The 10,110-nt window shown below is 34.8% G+C and overlaps 1 pseudogene; it reads left to right on the top strand.

The window, feature by feature from the left end:
- The first annotated feature begins 5,360 nt into the window (after nt 1-5,360).
- On the top strand, nt 5,361-9,840 carry LOC137718051 (AAA-ATPase At3g50940-like; annotated as a pseudogene).
- Nucleotides 9,841-10,110: the final 270 nt, after the last annotated feature.

Here is a 10,110-nt window from a genome sequence, read left to right as displayed (position 1 = left end):
TGTTTTTCTCTTTTTATAAAAAACTAATATAAGATATTGACGTGGATTAACTGTGACTATTAAAATAGGAGAGGAAGGAGTGAAAGGGAAAAAAAAGAGGGGAAAAAAATTCTACTCCATTATATAGACATTTGATTTGATGTACAGAAATGAAATGAAAGTATAAAATAATCAAATCAAAGGTAAGCATCCGTCTTGTCCACAAAATCAATGCCCCTATCGATCAAACATATGAAATGAAAGCTCCTTAATACCAAGGTCTTGGATGAAAAAGACTTTGCAAGATTTTTGTCCAAATACAATTTGAAATCTTTTTCATTGAATGAAATAAAATATCATTTTTCATAAAAATAAATATTGCAGATCTATCCCTTGGATTTTGACCTAATTACACATGCATCCTCTATCATTTGAACTCAAGGGGCTATAAAAAAACTAGGGCTTAAACAACTATTGATATTTTGAATGATTTCGATCTTTAAAGCCCAATAATTCAAAATAATACCCAAAGGTTGCGAAGCGTGGTATAAATATGTCTTTCCTTGTAGTACGGAAATACAATCATGCGGTGTAATAAACTCTCTGATATACAAAACAAATGCCATATCAAAACTATAGTGGAATTAAAAAAAATTATTGTGTACCGTTGAAACAGTAGTCCACGTGATTTTTTTCTTTTTTTTTAAAGCTGCAGTATTTGATTCATTTATAGAGAGAATCCAAAACCGATTCAACCAAGTACAAAAGATTGGGGCAAGTTTTAACAGAGCCAACCAACATTAACAATTACGTTTGTCAGAAAGAAAAACATCACATTCAAAGTCTGGGGTTCTTCGAACCAAGAGCATTCACAAGTGGTCGAGAGAATGTAGCGGGCAAGGCGATGAGCAACCTCGTTGGATTGGTGACGAGCTTGGGTAGCATAAGCTCTAGTGATCTCAAGCAACATGGACTAAACGAAACAATTATTGCGTATACTGAAATGTATTTACATAATAAATCAGTCAACGTGTTCAAATATGAGTAGAAGACGAGATTGATATATTTCACTGTTAAAGTATCTTATCAAATCAATAAGTATATTAAAAAATATTATAACACTTATTCTAATTATACCCACGTGGCAATATTCTAGTAAAGCACAATATTTATTTACTTGTTGTGGAATATAAGAAAACTAACATATATTCTAAGATATGCCACTTAGCCTACCCCTCCGTATATAATATCATTTATTAAAAAAAAAAATATTCTAAGATATGTAATCTAATATGGATCATTCATAGCATTCTATAGTTTCCTAATTAAATCTTTTAGGGCATGTTTACTAATTAAGAATTGAAGTAACCACCCTTATTATATACATTATTTTTCCTCCTCCCCAAGTAAAATATATTGAAACCCTACAAAAACATGCGCATGCAGTACTGAATATTTAGTCCGCATAGTATCCTTGTTGTAAATAAAGGCACGGTGACTTGAGAAATTACACCACAAAATTTCCAAACTCTCTCCTCTCTCTCTTTTATTCGGGTTTTGGTTTCCTCCGACCAGCCCTGCTCCGACGAATATATGAATGAAGCACGTCACTTTGAGCTGAGCTTCCTTGACAACTCGCGTCGTGAAGATATGTTTCTGAGTTCTTACTTAACCTATATATTAAAGAAATCTGATGAACTTACAACAAAGAACCTCATTGCTGCTTATATCGGCGATGGCTTTCTTGTGGCTGGAATTTTGTTACTCATCTTTCGAATAGGATACTCTATTGGCCGTATGGCTTGATCCCTTGCATGATATCAAGATATTTAATTTTTTTTCTTTGTTTTGTGGTTGTCAAGTAGTAATATTATTGTTCCCTTCCTTTGAATTTGGGTTTCTTTTGGATGTTTAAATTAATGTTGGTGAGTTTATGTAAGGGTCTATCTCTAAAGATGAACTCTTTATAAATTCATGATCAAAGAAATTACCATTCACGTAGTTTTTCATTTTCAAGATGTTTTTAATTTAAATTTTTGCTTTGTGGTTATCAACTAGTAAAGGGTCTAACTCAAAAGACTCATTTATATGAGGGTCAAAAATTCAACATAATTACTAGGTTAAGTCCAGTATTATCTTTCTTTCTTTTTTTCTCTTATACTCATTTTATTTTGTTATTTTTTTTATATTAGAGATAAATTAAAATCTACTAAATATCTTTTAACAAAAAAAACTAATATACTAACACACATCCATGTGCGGAACATATGACCATACTCAAGTAATATATATATATATATATATGCAATTGAGATATGAAACCTAACTAAAATGTAGAAAAACGTAATATACCTACAAGCAAGACACATTAATATGTGATACATGTTGATAATTCTAAACTACCTTTTATCCAATAAAAACAAAAAATTCCTAATAAATATATGAATGTATAATATACATATAAGCGAGATATAAAACCTAACTAAAAGGTAGAAAAACATAATATACCTACAAGCAAGACACATTAATTTGTGATACATGCTGATAGTTCGAAACTACCTTTTATCCAATAAAAACAAAAAAATTCCTAATAAATATATGAATGTATATTATACATATAAGTGAGATATAAAGCCTACCTAAAAGATAGGAAAAACATAATATACCTACAAGCAAAACACATTAATTGTGATACATGTTGATAATTGGAAACTACCTTTTATCCAATAAAAACAAAAATTCATAATAATAAACCAAAATCCCCGACATGATTAGTTACAAACACTTTTTGATAAAAAAAAAATTAATAAAAAAGAATATGTTGTGGATAAATACAATTAACTTGTGATATAGGTTGATTATAAAAATATAAATTTTAAATAAAATATATAAATGTTGTTTAAAGTAGAAGGAAGAGAAAGAAATAACAAAATAATAATAATAATAATAATAATAATAATAATAATAATAATAATAATAAGAAGAAGAAGAAGAAGAAGAAGAAGAAGAAGTAATTGAAGAGATAATTAGGAATAATTTAATTTTTATGATAAAGCTTATCATTATTAATAATTAAATGATTAAATTTAAGGAATTGTACTTATTTTAATAAATTGGACTATTTCTATTTTGTTTAAAAAAAGGGGAAACTTGAAATAGGTCCAATTTTATAGCCTAATATTAGGATTAGTCCAATTTTTAGTTATTTTTGACTTAGCTCCAATGATTAGGATTCCATGTCAGCAATTTTTCTGATTAGGTTGATTTTTTTGCATTGTTATTACTATTTTACCCTCTTATAGATTTGGCACGTTCTCCATATATTACCCACGTTTTAAATTTTTATCAGAATTCAAATTCATTGTTTAGTGGTCTTTCATCTTTCTCCCAGATTTCTTGATAACAATTTTTGAATTTGAATTTCTTATCAATCTATTTTTAAGGAAGGCGTAAACACACCATGCAGGAATACGTTTCTTCTCACCAGAATCGTGCATCAATCAATAATTGTCGATAGCAGGATGACAAGAGGTCCGTGCTATTAAACTTAGACTAGCAAAATTCACCTTATTAGCTATATGAAATCCAAAAACAGCATGCCTTATTAACCAACTCACAAAATCTTCTTTTTATTCTATTTCAAGACCTCTCGACAAGATTTGAATAATGTTGCTGGAAACAAAAACCGGCAAACATCATGGCGCGGTTTAAAAATTCATATCCAATGTAAAAGAGTAACAATTAAAGGATGGGGCGGTTCAAACAATACCTGTTCTACAGGTATACCTACAGATTTGAAAGTCTTTAAACTACCTAAATAGAAAGGAAAACTGATCCAATGCATACTTCAGGGGGAAAAAATATGGTGAGATGTGCTCTATAGGTATACTTCAGGGGGAAAACAGGTATCAAAGAAAACTGATCCAATGCATAATTCGAAAAATTTTAAAGTACCTGTTCTACAGGTTTAAACAATACCTGTTCTACAGGTATACCTACAGATTTGAAAGTCTTTAAACTACCTAAATAGAAAGGAAAACTGATCCAATGCATACTTCAGGGGGAAAAAATATGGTGAGATGTGCTCTAAAGGTATACTTCAGGGGGAAAACAGGTATCAAAGAAAACTGATCCAATGCATAATTCGGAAAGTTTTAAAGTACCTGTTCTCCAAGTATACCGGGAGGCCAGGACCCGATCTTCCCCTATTCTGTTTTCATCAAATACTGGGAGAAATTTTATAGCTTTCATAGCTTCATATGGATTTAGGAGATTTGTTTCAAGGTTTCCGCTGGATACGGACCCAACCAATTTCAAAGATGGGAGGATAAGGCTTTTGAATAAACAGAGAGACAAATCTGCAAGAGACCTGATTAAGGGCTCTAATGGCACTTGTTGTAATTTTGTTGGTAAATTATGTGCATTTTAATTGCTGACATGGATGATTGTTGTACTTACTAACCCCCACTTATGCTTATGTAATATAAGTGGATTCCATTCAAAACAGGCTTATAAAATTGGACCCATATCAAAAGACCCCTTAAAAAAATTAGACTTGTATCAAGTTTCTCTTTGTTTTAATTATCCTCGTTTCTAGTTGTGATACAAATATAAACTTATCATCACATTTTATCTTTTCTTATTAATTTCTCGTATTTCTTAAAAAAGATTGAATTTCATAGGATAGTTATAGGAATCGATAAGATTGATATTCAAATATTTTATTCCATGGGGCTTGGTTAAAAGTTCAAAGAAGGTGAAGATTTTTATTTTTTTAATACAAGTAATATATTATACTTTTATACTAAACAAATGAACGCATTGAGTTGAATGAGTTAAAGAGAAATTAGGACACTAACCACCATGACCTAAGTGAGTAGCAAACAGACTAACCATTAATTTCATGGGCAAAATTTTACAACAAATTGGCCACAAATACGTACGCTAAATTTTTCATTAGACCAGTTGGAAAATAATCCGTATTTAACTGAAGGGTGAAGAAAGGCTATTTATCTTTATTTTTTTATTTAAAAACGATATTATCTAAGAAGTTGGCTTAGCTTCGCTAACACTAATATAGTTCAAATTCACATTTGACGAGAATAAAACAAATTTATAATATGGGGTATTCTAATTCCATATAAACTCATCCAAGTTCCTTCTTCTGATGTGGATTCATTCTCGACAATAGATAATATAGGAACACCAAAATATTAAAGTTTAAAAAAAAAAGTCAAATCTAGATAGAGTCAAATACTTAGATAAGCGATTAGTTTGATTTTGATCTTATCTAAGAACCAACGGTTCAAATCTAGTTTTCGAGAACCTTATAAAAACCTTCAGAAGCCTTATAATCAACATCCTCGACGACGTTCAATATTATGGCATTGGAGGAGCTCCCAACGTCCAAGCGTCCGTCATGGTCCCCAGTCCCTGCTTACGCCGTCGAAGAGTTCACCAATGGAGGAGTCCCCAACCAAATGTTTAAAGCAGTCAACGTTTACGTGGACAAGAGGCTGTCTTGCCCTACACTCAGAATTAAGGTCAGCAACAACACCAACCTCATCAAAAACAACGAATTCGAAAGTCATCAGAAACTTGATCCGCCGGCCGATAAAGTGTTGCAAGTGATCACCGTTGACGGCAATAGCCAAGAACTGGTCGACTCTTTCCACGGTGTCGTCGTCATGTGGGCTTTGGTTTCCTCCAAACTGCCGCTTTCCGGTGATGGCCAAGTACGAGAACAACGTCACTTTGAACTAAGCTTCCGTGACGGCTTCGTTGGCGACGTCAATATGTTTTTGAATTATTACTTGAACCACATATTACAGAAATATCAAAAGATCAAAGCAAAGAACGAGCAGAATGAGGTCAGCCCTTGTATTTTTTGTGCAGTAATTTGTTTACTCCTGGTTGTATTTGGGTTCTTGATTTGTCGGGCTACTTCAAATATTAAATAGAAACTATGAAGGATGGGCGGGCATAGCAGCACTTCAAACCTCTGTGATTGTTTCATGATTTCTTTTATGTTTAATTTCTTTTCTTTGCTTGCTGGTTTTCAACCAGCACTTTATTAATTGTTACTTTTAAGTAACTGCCCTTTTTTCGACCAAAAAAATAATTCCCCTTTTTGTTGGTTTGTAAAACAATTAAACAATTCATTGGAAGATCGGTAATATTGATATTCTAATAATTCTCCATTGCCTATTGAAGCTTAAAGAGGTGGAATCTTGGCAAATGTTGCTCTTTTATGATCGAAAAGTCACAAATTCGAGTTGTAGAAGCAACCTTTTTTTTTACAAGTCTCCCTCGGATGAGATCCAATTCTAATGGCATTTTCCGAGTTGAATTGATTAAATGATCAAAATATCTTTCAAAGCGAAACAGATTATGAGTTTTTTAAGGTAAGACGGATTGTGAGTTCTAATTAGTTAGTGATGCTTTTTTTTTTTCAAGTGGCAAAATTGGATTTAAGTTTGGAGATAATATTTTAATACTGATTAATTAGCACCAAAATTTATAGACCGTATGGCATGGAATATTAGCATTTTAACATGTGTAATTTTATTTTTGAAAGGAAACTCGAACTAATGACGCTTTTGCAAGTTCAGATAACTCTAAAAACAACCTAGATGGTGACCTCTGAGCAACAAAGACTAGAGGCAAAACGAATAGAAGACCATGAGCTATACAGTGTTATTGACTCACATATAATGTGAGTATAGTCATGTGACACCATGTTCTAGTGTGACAGTTATAGAAAAAAAAACTTGTCGTGTTAATAAATCTCGATATCACAATTATAGTTTGAAATGGGTCATGCATTACATTCTGATCCAAAAAGTTAGCTAAAAGACCAAAGTCTCAAAGCCCAATATCCAACAGCCAAAACCAAAGGGATAACTTTTCCCCTTCTCTTTCTTGCTATGCGTTTGGTACGTCGGACTGTAATGATTATTTTATTTGGACAGACTAATATGTGCATCGATATTATGTTATCGTGTGCTTGATACATAAGACGGCATGGCGAACAAAACCAATATACTACGAGTCATAATAGAATAGAATAATCAGTGACATTATATTATCATGTGTTTTGTATATAATACAACATGCCAAACGAGGCTTCACAACAAGGAAAGCGTACAACAAATAGAATTCTAGAACATAGAGAGATTGCGAGGGAGCTGATCGTAGAGAAACCACCGACCTAACTAGCTTCGCTCAAAACTTAACTCCCTCGGTATTTCTCTTCACGCAAACCCGAAAGATAAAGCCCTACAAAACCCCTAACACAACCATCGTCAGCCGCATCTCAATATTTCATCAGTCACCACCACCACCACTACCAAAAAAGAACTAAACCATGTGGTGCTTGTCGCAGGAAAACCTACCGTCGCCAAAAACCATACTATCGGCGGCGGCCTCACTCGCTCCGCAATCCTATTCAAAACGATTGCAAGCGACCTCATCCCGGAGGCTTTCCAAAAGTCCTACTCCCGACTTCAGAAGCTCTCCTCCCAACTCATCGTCGTTGTGGAGGAGCTCGACGGCCTGACCCCGAACCAGATGTTCGAGGCGGCCAACCTCTACCTCTGCGCCAAGGTCTCCGCCTCCACGCGGAGGATCAAAGTCAACAAGCCCGAAAAAGAGGAGCAGTTTCTGATCACCATTGATAAGAATCAAGGCATCGTTGATTCTTTCAGCGGTGTAGATTTCAAGTGGGTTTTGATAAGCACCGAAAAACCGAACAGTAAACGTGGCGGCGAAAATTCGCATTTGGAGGTCTGACGGTTAGAGCTCAGCTTCCATAAGAAGTATAGGGACATGGTGTTGAGATCTTACTTGCCCTACATTCTACAGAAATCCAAAGAAATTAAAGAGTACATTCTACAGAAATCCAAAGAAATTAAAGAGGAGAGAAAGGTGGTGAAGCTTCACACGGTTGATTACAATGGCACGGATTACTGGAGCTCCTGTTAGCATAAACACAACACCAGGATCATGCAAAGCAAGTTACCGTGATCAAAACACAAAACCATAAACCATAAAGCAATGCACAGAGAGAAAACATACCCGAAGAAGAGTTCGAAGCTGCTGCCATGCGAACAAGACTCTCAACTAATAATAGGTCTTAGTCTTATATCGAGTACTCACTGCGAGAGCAGAGGCCACCATATATATACTATACAATCTTAGCCAAATTCTATAAGGATTCCCTATTAAAATCCATATAGAATACCAATTCATTCCAAATAGCAGTCCAGTTACAACATGGATTTACAAATCCATTCCCAACAAGACTTCCTACTCAATCTCTAATCCTACAACCAAGAGTATTGATTCATACTCATGCTCATATTCTAACAACTCCATCAACCTTGATCATCCAGCGAGTTTCGAAACAATGGCGATGGAGCCGGCGTTGGTGGAGGACCTCAAGAGGTTTAGAAAGAGGAAGGAGTATTATAGGAGGGTAGGAAAGGCTTGGAAAAGAGGGTACTTGTTGCACGGACCGCCCGGCACGGGAAAGTCGAGCTTGGTTGCGGCCATGGCTAATTATCTCAGGTTTGATATTTTTGACTTGGATTTGAGTGAGGTTCGGTGCAATTCTGACTTGAGAAGGTTGATGATCGGTGTAGGAGGTTTGAGACCCCTCTTGTCCCACATCGGGCAACAGTGGTTTTTCACTAGCCTTTATATAGGTTTATTCCTTCTTCTTAGTAATTAGAACTTGGACCATTTGGAAATGGATTGAAGGCTTGGGCCTTATGGTTGTGTGGATTGGGGCCAAGGAATTAAAATTAATCTGATCAATTAGTTTTAATTTCAAATTAATTTTTTAATTAAATTAATTAAAAACGTTTTGATTAATAGACATAACTCTTTGGAAAGAGTTGTATAGCTTCAAATACATCCAAAATGTGTTTGAAGAGGTATGAAAGAGCCTATATAACCGGAGTCTTTCATCAATAATCATCTTTTCTTCCTCTTTTTCTTCCATATAAAATTCTTAGAGAGTAAGCTCACAAAGCAATTCGCTAGAATTTTATAATCCAGTGCGGGTTATAGAATTAAGTAGTTGTATCCTGGTCGAGCAAACATTGTAGAACCACAAGCACACGAGTGGGACGGCAATACTGTTCAAAGGACATAGCTTTTGCGCTAGCCTCTACCATCAATTCATTCAAGTTAGTATTGTTATAATCTTTTGTATTTATTGTGTAATTGTATTCTGTATTGCAAGTATTTTTCAATAATAAAGTATAAGTATTTCGGTTCTGTATTTCTGTTATTTTTATTGTTTCTAAATTGTTCTCCAACAATTGGAACAAAGAGCCGGTCGATATTGGTGATCGAGGACATTGATTGTTCAGTTGATTTGCAGAACAGAGATTTGGAGACGAGCCCAGAGCCGTGGAAGATGACAAGGTAATAACAATCTTAGAAGCACTTTTGGTTATTTGAAAGCAATCGGTTTTTAATGTTTTTCTTAATTCACAGATCAGCCTCTCTGCTGTATTGAGCTTTATTGACGGACTGTGGTCGACCTGTGGAGAGGAAAGAATTGTCGTGTTTACGACGAACCACAAGGACCGGCTTGATTCAGCGTTGCTGCGACCTGGCCGGATGGACTTGCACATACACATGGCCTAATGCACCTTCAGTGGTTTCAAGACATTGGCATATAATTACCTGCTGATTCACGAGCACACACTTTTTGGAGAAATTGAAATGTTGCTCGACAGGGCACAAGCAACGCCTGCCGAAGTTGCCGAAGAGCTGATGAGGAGCGATGATGCTCATGTTTCCCTTCAAGGTCTTATCGAATTCCTCCGAGGAAAGACTGATAGAACCTGATGGAAGCAAATACTTACTACCGCCTTTCGCTACTGCGATCGCAGATGTAATAGACATCAACTTTTAAACACATTCTGTGGTAAACTTCTCCATTCTATAAATAAATTATCATCGAAGAGCCATTGTATGCACAAACAGAAAGTTCGATACAGAAGAACTCGAGAAATGTTGTACAATACTTTACATTATTCACGATATTATAATGCGTAATGTAGAAGGAAGCTTATAAACAAAAACAGCAGCACCTCTGGAGAGACGAACTTGGTATGT

Source organism: Pyrus communis, chromosome 15 (assembly GCF_963583255.1).
Source record: "Pyrus communis chromosome 15, drPyrComm1.1, whole genome shotgun sequence".
NCBI lineage: Eukaryota > Viridiplantae > Streptophyta > Magnoliopsida > Rosales > Rosaceae > Pyrus > Pyrus communis.
This window is presented reverse-complemented; position numbering and strand designations above follow the sequence as displayed.